At 41.5% G+C, this 15,643-nt stretch overlaps 1 protein-coding gene across 14 annotated transcripts in view; it reads right to left on the minus strand.

Moving 5' to 3' along the window:
* HIVEP2 (HIVEP zinc finger 2) overlaps positions 1 to 15,643 on the minus strand; it is a 142,244-nt gene that overhangs the window by 61,103 nt on the left and 65,498 nt on the right. The window contains exon 4 of one of the 14 annotated variants that reach the window (XM_030498929.1): positions 3,663 to 3,841. The exons of the other annotated variants lie outside the window; for them this stretch is intronic. The gene's annotated coding sequence lies outside the window, so the exon portion shown is untranslated. The remainder of the gene's footprint in view (positions 1 to 3,662; positions 3,842 to 15,643) is intronic. 14 annotated transcript variants of the gene reach the window in all.

The raw sequence follows: 15,643 nt of genomic DNA on the forward strand, positions 1-15,643 counted from the left end.
TATGTATGTCTGTATGGACCACAGAAGTGGAAAGAGGTAACACATAAAAGATGAGGTAAGGAGCTACCACAGGAAATCCCGTACACCCAGAACTGCTGATGAGTCTCTCGGAGCCTTTTCACAGAGTTAATTAGGAGCTTTCTCATCCACTGGAAAGAGTGGAAAATGATGGGTGCTTCAACTCCTTTGTTTCCATTTCCCTCCCGTGGGAATGAGGAAAGAGTAGGGATAACGAACACACTGCTTTGATAAGGAATGTTGCTCTTTCCTTGATGCATTGAAGTAACCGGGCAGTCTCTAAAGTCATCTGAAACTTTTCCTTTAAATTTCTTTTAGTCTTACCAAGCAAGAGATAACTGCCAGGCAAGCATGAATCCCCAGAGCATTCCTCGACTGCAGACAAGTGGGAAAAGAAAAGCTCATTGCAAACAGCAGGGCTGTAACTAGTCACTGGGAATTTACGCTCAGCAGCAGGCTGCTCCGCTTGCCTACCTCTGCCCTTCTCCCCAGATGAAAGGGCCTTATCTACCTTTGCATTTCATCTCAGAGATCAGGAATCAATCACAAACCCCACAGGGCTGCCCTAAATTATGCTCAGCTGCCTCAGGCTGCTTCCTCCCAAACTGCTCCCCCCAGGCTGAAGGCTGGGGGGAACGTGGGGAGAGGAGCACTGGGGGCCAGGCTCTACCTGTTCGCCAGCTCCTCCAGGCTGCTGAGATGGCTAGTGTGGGGTCAACCCTCTGATTTGTTCTCTGTTTGAGATTACAATCTGTCCCTGCCCCAAAGGCACTGCAAGCTGTAAGAGTATAAATTTGTTTGCAGAAATTAAACAACTCCAGCAAAATACACATTATGCAAACATCTCCTCTCTTCCCAGATGACACAACATGGAGCACCAAGCACAAACAAAAACCAACCAAACAAAGCACAGAGGCTTTGTTGGGGGGGGGGGGGGGGAAGAATCATTTAGCAAAGAGCTTCTCTGCTCTCCTTACAGCCATTACGACAGTGATAATGCTGAAATGGCTGGCCAGCCCTGAAAATTGGATAAACTGAGACACAGAAGAGACAATTGAAAGCAAGGAGACAGACAGCAAAAATAAGTGAGACAACAGATGGAAAGCAGAAATACAATGTCTAAACTGCAGCTGTAATTCTGCTAGTAAACAAGCACGTTAAGCATAGTTCGGCCTGCTTTCCTATTTTGGAAAGGGGCAAGAGTTTCCTTTCTAAAAACCCAACTTGTAATGCCAACTGCTGTGGGTTCTCCCCAGATAGGTTTGTGGGACAGGAAAATTATTTCTCTCTACACCTGGGAGTGAAACAACACTTCTAGGAAGGGCAAAATTCTGACACCCTCTGGTGTCCTAGCTGTCCTGGTACTGTTGGGGATGAAGAGGGGAGTCACATCATTAAAATATATATCCACAAGTGCAAGAGCTGTGTTTTAGTTGCTGCTGGCCAGGGGTCTGTCACAGGAATTGTTCAGAGCTTTCCCATAGCAGTGCAGCTTCCTTAGCCTTTCTCCTTTACTAGCATGACTGTTAAAACTAAGCAGGAAAAGGGTAGTTATTGTTCTGGCAATGTTTTTTATAGAATAATTTGGCAGTTTTCTAGAAGGGCTTTAGCATAGTTTTGATAACATGCTAGTATGGAAAAGAAGGATTTCCACATTGGCCAAAGAAGCAGTTGTGGCAAGACTACCTATTTTTAACACAGTTTATTCCTAGCACTATTTCAGACACAGCCTTTTCTCTCCCATCTGTTGACACAGTTGTTTTGTTTCTTTAAAGACACAGTTGTCTGTCTCTTGGAGGGAAAAAAACACCCAACACACCTTCCATAGTTGCAGAGAAAAACATGAAAAACATGAGATTGAAACCCAGTCAAATGGTGATCTGCTCAAAAGGTAATGCTGGCAAAGCTTTATGACTGAAATATAAAGCAATTCTTTGGATGCCTCTTAAAATTTACATCAGGTTTCGGCTTCTGTGGTATTTTAAGTGCGACTGTGGATTTTAAAAATTTGAATCTGGTATACTCAACAACTAAGATGGTTTATTGATCTAAGGAGTCTGACTGCAAACCTGCCATCGCAGCAACATACCGGTCTGCTCATGAGGAATGCTGCACAAAAGCACAGAGCAAGATGCAAATGCTTTCTTTAATAAAGGAAGGAAAATGTAATGAGAGCATCAAGGGGAAAACCCAAACCCTAAAGTCTGAAAAAAAGTAAACTGGTATAACAGGACAAAACATTAAGCAATCCCTCTGACACCTGGGTTGCCAGGCTGTTTTCTCTGATTTTTGATGATAATTTTTTTCCTCCTTGGACTGCTGGAGTTCATGGTTATGATCTCCCAGGCAATCTGAAAACCTTATCTCCTCTTAAAGGCATTTCAGGCAGCTCGAGAGTTTGTAGGTGGAAGCAAATAAAAGTGAAGCATGGCTGAGGTGGGACCGCTTTTGTAAACTAAAGCAACCTCAGTTCTTGCAGGATAGCCTATTTGCTGGGAAAGTTATGAAAGCTGATATATTAAAGGTCAAGACTCCAATACAGAGCAGACTCATCTGTATGGTGTTTTAATTTCTTTTTACGCTGAGAGGTACCTAGGGACCCGAAGAGGTGACAGAAAGATAAATCATGCATGACAAACTGGAACAGAAGACAAGGCTGTAACCAGAATAGGATAGCTCTGCTGGTGCAGCTGTCCTAGCAAACTGTACTGACAGTGTGTTCCCAGCACAGCCTTCATTCATACCAGCAAAATCGTGCTATATGCTGGCACAGCTTTTTCCTGAGGTGTCTCTTCCCTCATCCAGCAAGCAAAAAGTAAAGGTTTGTCCTACGTGTATCTACCATAAGAGCTTTGTGTCCAGTCTGGGATCAAGTCAAGGATCAAGCCTCTTTACACCTTTGGCCAAGGCAGCTATGACAGCAAAAATCTGTAAAATAGGCATTTTCTTCCTTTGGACTGGAGTGAGAAGTCCTTTGCAAAGACTTCAATATTGGGCTTCTGCCACAAACAGGAATCTTCTCATTCACTTTTGCAGAAATGCAGAGATAAAATGTCACACCAGTGTGCCCTGATTGGAAAGGTTACAGTATTTCCACAAGCAAAAGAAGTCTTCAGCATGCCTACCACTGACCCCAGCCGCTATTTCCCACCACGTTTCGGAGGAGGAGCTCAGCCACCCAGCCCTGCCCACAGCAGTGAGTCTCAGCCCCAGGCTGAGTGTCCTTCCCAGAGCTGCGGGAAGGAAGAAGCAGACAGTGGGTTCGGTGCAGGGGAGGACCATTGATGTACAGCGACATGGGAATAATAATGCCAAACCAAGTGCCTGGGACTAGGTGGGCAGCTTTAAGAAAAACACCAAGTTCACTAAGATGATGAAAACCACAGCTTATTTAAGATGCATTTGTAAAGGAATTTTGTGGATGTGCTTTCAGGAGCTGTGTGAAAAGATATTTTCCAGGTGTGCTATATGGTATGACCTACTGGTCACTAATCATCCAAGTGAGTTAAGATTTTAACACTGTGTCTGTGATTTTCATAAGAGAATAGGCAGTGACTTTAACCATGCCCTTGAGGAAATGAAAGATCAGTGAGGGATCTGGCAGCATATTCATATATGGCTTTCAGCCTGTTAAAAGGGCTTACCTGCTTACCTGCCTTTGGTTTGGCAAGGTCTAGAGCTGTGGTACTTGGCCACCCAGTATTATCTAATTTCTTTACAAAGGCATGAAGTACGTACTTCTAGAAGGTTGGAACCTACTCCAGGCTACTATGGTTTCCACGGACAGGAAGCTTGAAGGTTTGGGATTAAAACGGGCAGGAGGCTGAAAAGAAAATTGAGGACCTGGAAATAACAACTGATCAGTCCTGACGCAATCATCATCGAGAACACTGCAGCTCTGAAAAATGTAATCAACAGCCTGGAGAATAATCTCAGATAAAGGATAGGTTTTGGAGGACAGTGAAAAGCTCCTGCAAGTACAGTTAAAAAGACAGGTTCTGGTACACTTTTGCTTGTGCATTTCAACCCAGTTCTCACAGCATCACGTAGGAAAACACCACAATACAAAAGCTTGTAGATATTCGATCTACTCAAGCATGTCTCATTTAAAACAAAAGTGCTGCTGGCTAAGCCCTGTGATAGACAGCCCTCTTCTTCCTCTACTGTGGAAGCTGAAGGTGCTCCTGCTGGCTGGAGGGCTCATGTTTCCTACCTCAGTCAATGTGACCCCGCCACTGACCTTCAACCAAAGCCAACCCAGATGCTTTACCTGGATTAAGAAACAGAGCACTTCCACAGCTCTCCCCACAGTAGAATGGTGTAGTAGTAATTTCTAGCTAGCAAGCAATGATGATCCATAGGCAAAAGTGGGGCTTCAACCTTTTGCAGCCCCTTGCAAAAGCAGCACCTGTCCAATATCTGAGCTCTTGCAGCATAAATGAATAATTATTGAAAAGGCAAATGGGGAAGTTTCAATTTCTGTAATACTACAGTACTAGCTGAAGAAATAAGGTAACCAGCAACCCCACTGAACTTAAAGGCCTAAGTAACAATTATCCATGATGCACTACTTGACAGAATGCTTTTTACTTTGGGTAGATATACAGGTTTTATCCTGAATTTTCAGGGTACTTGTGAATGTTGTTGTGGCAAAGTACTACTCTCATATCCTTTTGTGGATGTCAAGACAACCGAGTCAGAATAAAATAGAGATTCCATTACAGTGTACTAAGTGATCCCTCTCTAAATTACCTTTATTTACTATCCCCAGAAAGGTCACTAAAAAGCAATTATATTTTTAAAGAATAAAATACGGACCTTTGAAACACAAATGGCAACAAAGGTGAGCAGAGCCTCGCACTTGAATTCTATTCGATGCCTGTGTCCAAAAGTCATGTGCCCAGCTCACACGGATACCGCTATCACTAAATGACAGAAAGATGACTTATGTGCTGAACTTAAGGAGACTGGCAGGGAATTAGCTAAACCTGGTTCCTGAGGGTGTTTCTTATTAAAGTGGAGTATGTTCAAGGCGCGGTTGCCCCAGGAACCAGACAAACAGAAAGACGGGGTTTAAGCCTCCTGTGCTTTCAGTTACATTCAGCTAGAGATTTAGTACAGCTGAAAGCAAAAGACTAAGGACTGCAAGGTACCAAGACTTGTCCTCTTAAAACCTCAAGGTTTGATTCTGTGTTAGGGCTTCTGCTCAAAAATTAATAAAAACAGGGAAATGGTGAGAGGCCACACTGACTGTAGAAAGTCCAACTGAGGAAAAACTGCCCTAGGAAAGAAGCCAAAAAAGTGCATGGGACCTAAAACCACTTTCAGATAACACAGTCAACATGCTAGGCAGCAAAAATGTTTCTGCCAGGAAAACACAATGCCACTGCTAAGAAACGTAAGAAATCAAGTTAAAGGCTTCTTGTGATGAATAAAAGGCGCAGCGAACAACAGTGATCATTCAGAAACTCAGACACAATTAAAGACTAAATGATAAGTTAGAGAAAAAAAGGACAAAAAAGACCTTCTACTGATTCTTACATCTCCGAAGAGTTATTCAAATTCCCACTTGAGTGTTTCCCAGAGATTGAATACCACTGATTCGATTCAGGACGTTACAACAGATATATTAAATTCAGTCAATTAATATTCCCAAACTGCTATCACATTGTTCCAGACCTTTTGTAATCACCAGAAACCACTTCAAATTGATAAACGAGCAAGCACTCAAGAAAACAAAGCTATTTTTCTATCAGAACTATTGTAGGAGACAAGCAGAAATAGGAGACCCCAGGAATAGGCTCCAGCAGGCTCACTATACTGATCTACCTAGCATGCCTTAGGACATGTAGGCACTTCTCAGCCCTTCTCTGAGGATTGCTTACTAATACACCAATCCTACAGTAGTTTCGAATGGGATTTAAAGAGGATAAGTAAATAGAGACAGAATTACTTCTGCTGGGGCTACTCCTTTTCTTTCATTCTGACAAGTTGAAGAAATCCTTAACTTGAACTGCAGATCTACATTTTGGCACCTACATTCCAGTGTTTTTCAGATCATTCATTACGACCAGTCCTGGCAATAAGCAATAAAGTCCCCAGGGGGTTTGCAGATCATCACAGCAACGTGATTAGAAAGCTTGATCCAAGTATCGTAAAAGACAATGGAACCTGGATTGAGACCAAAGAGAAATTATTTTCCCTGCTATGGGAAAGTAGCTATACATAGCTGTAACTATAGCTATACGTTATGCTGCTTCTGTTATTAAAAGTGAATCTTTCCCCAAGCACTGATTTTAATTACTTACCAATAGGGCATACTTTTGAACACCACAGTGCTAAGAAAGAAATAATAACCTGAAATAGAGAAAACATGTCTTCTGTGCCCTGGGATCAATTAAAAATTCTGCTGACTACAGTAACTATCGAGTAAGACTATCACACCACTACCTAAACGTATGCACATATGTACGTACACACACACGCTTACTGATCTGTAGGTCCTCTAAACCCTTCCCTCAGAACTAGCATTCTAATGAACATCTGTAGGAGAAAAGATGTAGTTCATGTGGTCGTGGAGACACGAGAGTGTATCTATCTCACCTATTGTGTAATATTATTCTCCAAAATGTAATACATTTCCCATCTTTAAAATATGGAGCCATTTCTGTGGAAAAAAACCCTTTTCTTCTAAGCAAGAAAAAATGTTTTAATGATAGTTTAAATATTTATAAGATATTTTAATTTTAACATAGATTTCAAGAGATTATTCATAAATACACACTCTTGAGTTTATGTAATAATTATTTGGCATTTTACATCTGCTATAACATGCAAAGTAATATTGGTAATATTTCTAGCTTACATGTGTTCTTAGCACAGAGGACATTCGTCAATGGGGCTGTAATAATTCACACACTAACTGGAAGAACAAGTCAATCTGACAAATTCTGTACCTGAAAAGAACAAAAATCACAGAAACATTTGGATTGGAAGCCACCTCTAAATGGGTCATCCTGGATCATCTATAACAGACACTTATCTCGTCTAGCCATGACTGACTCCACACCCTCTCATGGCAGTTTGCTCCACTGACCTAAATGTTGCATAGTAGTAACCCCTTTCCAATATCGAACGGTCTAGCAACGTATTCGCTGCTGCAGCTTAACCACAGTATTTTTACCCCTTTGCTCTTTAGTAATATGTGAAAATACCCTTCTCTGTTCTTTCAAGCCCTTTTGCATACATATATATATGCAGTTAAAGCTCTCTCCAGACTCAGTGTACCTAGATTTCTTGTCTCGAATCTCTTTTGTCTTGACTTTGGGCTTTTCCATCTTCCTGAAGAGTCCTGTGAATTGAGGTTACCTTTTGGCTCTTTGATTTTGTGGACTGAAGAGGATTTGATATATTTGCAGCAGGGCTAGTTATGAATTTATTTTATGAGGCTTGAAGTTACAAATATGTCATCGTGCATCTCTCTGCCTTATAGTGGCATTTGTTCTTTCAAATTTAATATTGTTATCCCAAGAAACACCTTGAGAAATCACACATACAAGATGAATATGCACATTAATGACATCACTGTAATTTAATACTGCTGTTCTTCAGGATGTGCTCTGTAATTCCAGAGAGCTTCCACCCAAACTTGAACAAGGAGTGTTACCTCCTTATATAAATGTATGTCGCGTCCATTAGGCATTGCTAGGAGTGAAGCCACATCAGCTCCAAGAGTACCTGAGCATCTGGAGGCTGTTGAGGCCACACTAAGTTCTACTAGCAGGAACTTAAAAGCTGCTTCAGATAAGCCTGGTTGGGCTGCAGTCATGGCAAGAGCACCATATACTTCGATTTTAAATAACACCCTTCACTTGATACATATCAATGACTGTGACACCCCATGCTCCCAACACAGAGGAGGTCCAGGAGCACAGGAGAAGCTGGTGGCCTGTTCATGCTTTGTCTTTGGCTGAGCTGCCTGGAGTCACACGCTAAGCATGCAAGGCATGTTCTACCAAGCACCCACCCGTGTTAACTCTACCAGTGCCTAACGCAGCCCCCTCTGAGTGGAGGCCTCGCACGCCCCTGGCCGCTGTGATTTTCTGAGCAATGCAGAAGGACAGACTTGAGTGGTCAAGTTCCCCACCCATGACAGAACACCTGCATCAGTTTCAATACCTGAGGATTCACAAACATTTCCACAGTCATGGATTTAAAGTACAATATTTAACTGGTGTATCGTTGTATCATAATGCACATGCACTGAAGTAGAATCTGGGACATTAAATCAATTATTTGCCTATAACATAAAACAAGTCCATTTCCCAATGAAAATACATGCCTAAAGAAAGTGGTAAATAAGGGGCTCTCACACATGAAGAGGAGATTCATTTTTCTCTGTTTTGACAAAAAAATTGGCAGGGGGTATCCAAATGGCTTGCTCCACAGTTGCTTCAAATAGCTGCAATATAGTACTCCTCCAACTTGTTTTCAAAATCAACACAAGGAAGGTTTGGGTTTTCTAGTTTTTCACTGTTTGAACCAAGAGAGGACACTGCTGCCGGGACTGCCTCTGCCTATCACCAGTTTGAGAAGCTGAAAACACGCCCGACAAGAACATGGCACGAGCAATTTCTATATTAAAGAGACAGCAGTAAAGTCTGATACAAACAGACAAGCGTTACGTTTTCCAATATGCAGCTCAGAAGACAGGCTTATTGACCATAAAATAAATTGTATAACCCAACTTGCATTATGTCACCTGAGACCTTGGTGAGGTCACCACCTTTTTTATATATGCATATATCAGTTTATTTTTTTCCCCAGACAACTGTCAAGTTCCATTCCTTATGTCATGCTGCTGCAGTGCTAACCTGAAGCATAATGACTGTGCTCATTATAGGCTTATTATGAGTTCTGGGATGAAGAGCTGTCAATAATGTGATTTGCTCCATATAAGGTAAAACACTGTCTTTGTTGTAAAGGGGATCCCAATTATATCTTTTTGAAACAGTAATTACAGTAATAAACAGATTAAGCGTGGTAACCGCAGGTCTCCCTGCAGCAAAGCATGCAAGCCCATGTCTCAGCGGGTGCGCGGGACAAGGAGACGGGCTGCTGCAATCTAAAATGCTGGATCAGGCCTTAGTGTACAATCCTCTGCATCCTTGCATGACAGAAGATGGTACAGAACAGTGCAGTGCTCATGTCCAAATAGATTACATCTTTTCTGTATAAATGAAAAACCTATACACAGTAATTTCTCTTGATTGTTTAGTCTAGCTTTTCTTTTTTGTTGTTTTTGCTGTCAATTCAGTGCAACCTATTAAAGGCTGTGAAAAGAAACGGCCTTCAGCAGGGTTTTATATTCCAATCATACAATCTCAATTTCTTACAGAAAAAGAGCTATTGAACTGGTTCTCCAGTTTTCAGATAAGTCAGGTCCAATTTTCAGATGTTGCCCCTATGTTGTGATTATATATTGCCAAATGAATTCCTATTTAGTATACTGCAAGATAAACTGATACTTGTGCAGTTAGGTTCTAAACATGATACATCAATTTGATAAAGATAGTACAAGTAGGTAAGTCTCTAACACCTTCCTGTTCATTTATACAGAAGGTTTTTTAGCCTTTTTTTTGTTTGTTTTAAGACCTCTGATCTAAAGGTCTTTCAAAGACCTCCCCTCTGGTAAACTGGGAGAGAGGCTTTTGTTGTTGCAAGTTCTTGTAGGAAAAAAGCAAAGGTGTTCCTTTCCCAGGATTTCAGTTTAGTCCTTACATCAACAATGCTGAGTTGCAAAGTATACCCCCGAATTCTGTTCAAACTTTTACTGGTCTTCATCCTGGTTTATTACAGTTGTTTGCCTACTGGCTGCATTTGTATCCCCTTGTATCCCCAAGCACCAGGAGGCCCTGCTCACTACAGGCTGATGGATCAGTGCAAGACCAGAGACCTCTGAGATGCTCCGGCAGCTGACTGTTTGCCTGCTGACTTGCTCTCTTCCCTAAAGCCCACTGGCTGCTGCATTACAGCCAGAGCTTGAAGCCTGGGCTGCAGGATCAGATTCCTCTGCTACCTAGAAGAGATGTTTCAGTGTCTAACGTTCAAATATAACAGCCACTGAGGCTGAGATGAAAACCCCAGAAACAAAACGTAATGCAGGTAAGTCTATTTCAGCATGTTATCAGTATTTTAAATAAGTAAAAATCCAGAAAAAAATAAGAAATGCTAAATTTAAGGCTTCTGCTCCACCCTCATCACCTTTTTGTATTGAGGCAGTTCATCTGATGCAGCAAAATACAAACCAGACACAGTATGACAGCCTTGTTTCACAAGCTCACTAATATAATATACTTCCTTTTCTTAGGCTCCAAACCATAACCTGCTGCCTTGCAGAGCCTCCTCCCGACCCTGGTCCCCGCAGGGAGAGCTAGCAGCTAGCACCCTCCTTTTATCCAAGAGACTAGAGGTAGGAAAAAGGTTGCGAAGAAAGAGCAAATGTGAGGACCACAGTGTCCCTACCCATCTCCATCACCTTTCCAGTGCCGCCCAGAGCCTACTCTACTGGGCACAGTGCCCACCTCCACTGACCCCCAAGCCCTTTTTCTGGGACTGGCATAGGCTCTGTTCCCTGCCTGAGATGCTGAGGAGTGATGACCAAGAGCCTGTTTCTGCACAATCCACCCCAAACCATAACTAAATGGATCTTCCAATTCTACTCATGTATTTATAGGCCTCTGCATGGGGACATATTATTCTTTCAAAAACATTACAGGAAAACGTTGCAAGTGATTGTCATAAAAAACCCTCCATCATAATCTCATTAAAAATTAACAAAAGAAAGCATTAGTACTGTCCTGCCAACTGGGGGTAGGGGGTGTGTCACATTATTAAATTGAGAAGGGCAGCAATGGAAAGTCTTTTTAGATTGGTGTTTCCATTCTTTCCTCTTTTGCTTGGTTCAAAAGTCCTGCATAATTAATACTGTAGTACTTAATAAATGCTTATGAACCTACTACCTCTTTGCTCTTTCCGTTTAATTAGGTGATTGACTTCAGGCGTACTATAAATTATAATGACAATTTAATTACTTTTTTAATGTGCACACTTAAAAGATTTATAAACAGGAATAGAGTAGTCCAGTGCACTGAAAACTAGAAATACTGTGAACTGGAGAACAGCACGAAGTAATCCTATCTAGAATATCTCTGCAGTGCCTGAGCACCTGCAATGACTGGGACATAGGGTATTTACAGTGTCTGGTACAACTACAGAGAATTCTGTACTTCTATCCAAATGCTCCTTATAGCACCTGGATATCCCACTCGGCTTCACGACAGAAACCTAAGGAGGTTCTCAGGAGAAGTCAGGGTACAGACTTCAGCATCTCTTAGGTAAAGTGCTCATAAAAAGTGGAAGACCATTTTCCTTCTTTTAAACAAATTGTAAAACTGCCTCATTTCATCATAACGCAGTCATTGTTAAAATTTGCAGGGGGCTGAAATACCTGTGCCGTGGTATTCCAGCTGGCACAGGCAAGTCGTCAAAGACCATGGATTTCCTAATTTCATGGACAGACCCTTCCTAGTTAGGAGACAGAATGTCTGAGAATATTTCATGCCATCAGCACCACATACTGCAACAAGCAAAGTTAGCTCTTCTCATATTTTTGTTATGCCATCTAGGACTCATTCCTCTGTCACTTACAGGAATGTAAATTATAACTAAATTAACAAAGCTAAGAGAATTGCATATATAATAAATCAAGTAAGAATCAGACCCTGGTTTTCACTTAAAACCAGAGCTCAGAGAAGTACAAGTGATGATAAACTAAAAAAATTTTTTAAATTTAAAGAGTTTAACATACTAAGAGGAGACTTAACCTACCTCAGTGTCCAGACATTTCCAAAACCATAGTTGGTTATTAAAAACCAAGAAACCACCACTATTTTCTACAAGTTACCTGCCACCGACTTAGACAGACGACAGCATTTGTTTTAAATCACACTGTATGCTATATTGGTGAAACTTTCTCATGTAAAGAAGTCATTAAAATTTGGGCTAGAGGAGACGCTTTCCCATCTGGGAGCTGAATCTGGTTTGGTGTGACTATTCCTGTCTGTTAATTTAGCAGTATAAAGTATAACTGTACATTCTTGGCATACTTACTGGGGATGCTGGCATCTCTGTAACCAGAACTGCTTTCAGAGAGGGGAGAAAAAAGAAAGACTGGGCAATTCACAGTACACTAGAAAAACAATGGGCAATTCAGTGTTTTAAGCATCATCTATCAACAGTGTTGAATAGTCAAAAGGGAAATAAATTTAAATATATCGCCAAGGCACAGTGCTGTGATAACTGCCTCTGATTTTCCTTTTTAACACAGTAAAAAAAATCCCAGATGCTCGTCTCATTCGCAGATGAACAAACCAATCCCTCTGCTTCCTCATGTGTCTGTCCACCTTGGCCAGCACAGAGCTGGGCCAGAAAAGATATAGGTAAAAGAGAAAACACCAGGATGCTGAGCAGCACTGTGAATCACAGGGAGCTGCTTTGTCTGCAGCTTCCGTTCTCAGAGGAGCTGCACAGGGCTGAAACAATGGCTGTCCTATGGAGCTGCGTCTCATCTACCTCATCTACAGCCAGTGATGGATGATGGGTCAAGAGGGCAGCAGACTTTGGGTGCACAACCCTTAAATACTTTATCAACGATGGCAAAAGGCCATGTACTACAATAACACAGCAAATACTTCCTTTTGCTGTAGAGCAGACAAATTCCTTCCTCTCCACTGGCTAAATTTGAAGCTTTTGGTTCACGGCTCGGAGCGTGTGCAACTTCTATATTCACAAAACATACATGTAAAAAAGCTGCACTTTTATTCCTGAGATCGTTCAATTGTAAACATTCTCACAGAAATGAAAAGTCAGCTCTATCTGTGCTGAAATCCTATGCAGTCATAAATATGCAGTTATAGGGATTTATGGGGTTTATAGACAATAAAAGAAGGAACGTTTCACTCATTTTGAAAAATGAAACCGCATACTAAGAATTGGTAAAATTTAAAAACGTGTAACTCATCCCAGCTTTTCATACTGAAAGGATTTCCTGAAAGAAAATCATATTGATTTGACAGAAGTGAAAAGTTCCATAAAAAATTAGAAATCTTGTCCTTGGTTTAAATGAAGTTTAATAGAAGTAATAGGCCTTGTGATATTACAAGATACTTTAATACTAACAGTTTAACGGTATTGTTGTGCTACCCAGTCAATTATCATTTAACAAGACATACAAGATGTCTTGTTAAATGATGAGTTGGAATACCTTCATGTCATCAAAGTATCTTCATATAAAATAAAACTGAAGTAACATTTAAAATGTCCTGAAGGAAGACATTGTATAAGAGTTGTAAAGGATGTGTCCCAGTTTAGAGCAAAGGTAAAGTATTTTAGAACCTTCTGCCATTTAAATGTTCTTCCAACCAGTCTGGTCTTCTGTTCCTCCTTAGCTGCTTCTCTCTCTGTTTATCGCCCTAGATATCTTTAAAACTTGACCTAACCGCTCTGAATTTCACAACAGAACTTAATGCTCCAGCATTAAGCAGAAAGCTGTGGCCTTGTGTTTGGTTTCTTATAGCAGCCTTCCAGTATATGAAGGGGGCCTACAAGGATGCTGGAGAGGGACTCCTCAATCAGGGACTGTAGTGCTAGGACAAGAGGCAAAACTTAAAACCACAGGACATTTAGGTTAGATATAAGGAAGAAATTCTTTACTGTGAGAGTGATGAGGCACTGGCACAGGCTGCCCAAGAAAGTTGTGAATGCTCCATCCCTGGCAGTGTTCAAAGCCAGGTTGGATGGGGCTTTGAGCAACCTGGCCTAGTGGAAGGTGTCCTTGCCCATGGCAGGGGGGTTGGAACTAGATGATCTTTAAGGTCCTTTCCAACTCTAACCATTCTATGATTCTACGATTCTCAAGCCAACAGCAGAAAGGAATCAAAGGAATCTCCACAGAAACCTCCAAACCAGCTGTTACCATTTCAGCACCCTTACCAGCTGACTAGAGCATCACCAACAGAAGACAACCACATAGCTGCCCACCCACATGGCCCCAGGAGCAGAGGCGATGGTGTAATAATGGAATCATTGATTAATGGCAACAACCTAATATCGGCTCATAACTTCCCCATTTTAGAGACTCTGAGGAGTCCATTCACATCAAAGTGTTGAAGTGACCGGGGAGGGTTTTCCAGCAGTGCAGTGCAGGCAGCGAGCTGTGCCGTCCCACTGTGCGCCTTGCAGCAACATGGGAAACATGCACCTTCTGCTCTGGGTGCGTTAAGGCAGAAGAAATGAGTGATCTCCTCCCAAAGATCTTACAGTGTTTTACGCTACAGCAATGGATTTGCATAATTTCAATCAAATGATGTATTACCAATCTCACAATAGGCTTTGAATTTAAACGCTTCAGAACTGAGCAAAATAAATGGTGTTCTTGTTCAGAAAATGGAAGGTCTTGGGGTGGAGGTATCTCAACTTTCTAATAGCCCTATTACAAGGAGGCCTTTGTGTCTAATTCAACAAAGTCTAAATTTTAGATTAATCATAGAATCTTTCAGGTTGGAAAAGACCTTTAAGGTCATAAAGACCAACTATTAACCCAGCATTTTCAAGTCCATCACCAAACCATGTCCCTAAGCGTCATGTTCTATACTTCTTTTAAATACCTCCAGGGGTGGTGACTCAACCACTTTCCTGGGCAGCCTGTTCCAATGCTTGACATTAAAAAATTTTAAAAATAAATTATTTTAATTAATAGCTATAATGTGTACTGAAAAGCTGCTAATGCCACAAAAACTTTTGCACAGCCTCTGTCAGCCAGAAAGTAAATCTGCACATAGGTGCAACCTGCACTCACCCTCTGAGTATTTTCATTCCTTTTTCAGAGCGTGAAGTTAAGATTGACACCAAACTGCATTGTTTTCTTAATGTGTTTTCCATCTGAACTGAGAGGCACTTGAGGAGCCACAGTGATGTCCCAGAGAAAAACATTTGGAATATAACTTTTCTGCTACACCCACCTAGCCCAGCACTCTGCTCCCTTTTATTCATCCAGGTAAGGAGAAGCTGACAGCCGGGGGAGGGAAGAGATTGGGAGCCATATGGAACTAGAGTCAATTTTCGGTATGTATTTGTGAATAGACACAAAAGAGATAAATGCTGGCATGCATAAATTCATATTTTATTGATACCTATTCTGGTACTTACTGTCACAGTAATTTATTCAAAAAAGGCTTTTAAAAGCAAACACCAGTTTAAAGAAAAACCCAAATCCTTAAAGAGACACATTGCAATCCTGACTTATTCCTTGCCACAGCAAGTCCACGATCCCGATGGCATGCAGCAGGAGGCAGAAGCTCACTCACAGAGTTTATCTCCCAAAGTTAAAAAGAAAACTGGTGCAAATAATCAAGAACCCAAGAGAGAGTTTCTCCAAGCCACTACCATAACAAGTGTCCCAGGAGCAGGGGTGGGCAACCAGCCCAGTGCACGGAAGCTCTGAGGGTCCATGTCCAAGTTGCTCATGCAGAGTTGCAATTGCAGCTGACAATATCTCATAATGACA

Source organism: Strigops habroptila, chromosome 10 (genome assembly GCF_004027225.2).
Source record: "Strigops habroptila isolate Jane chromosome 10, bStrHab1.2.pri, whole genome shotgun sequence".
Classification (NCBI taxonomy): domain Eukaryota; kingdom Metazoa; phylum Chordata; class Aves; order Psittaciformes; family Psittacidae; genus Strigops; species Strigops habroptila.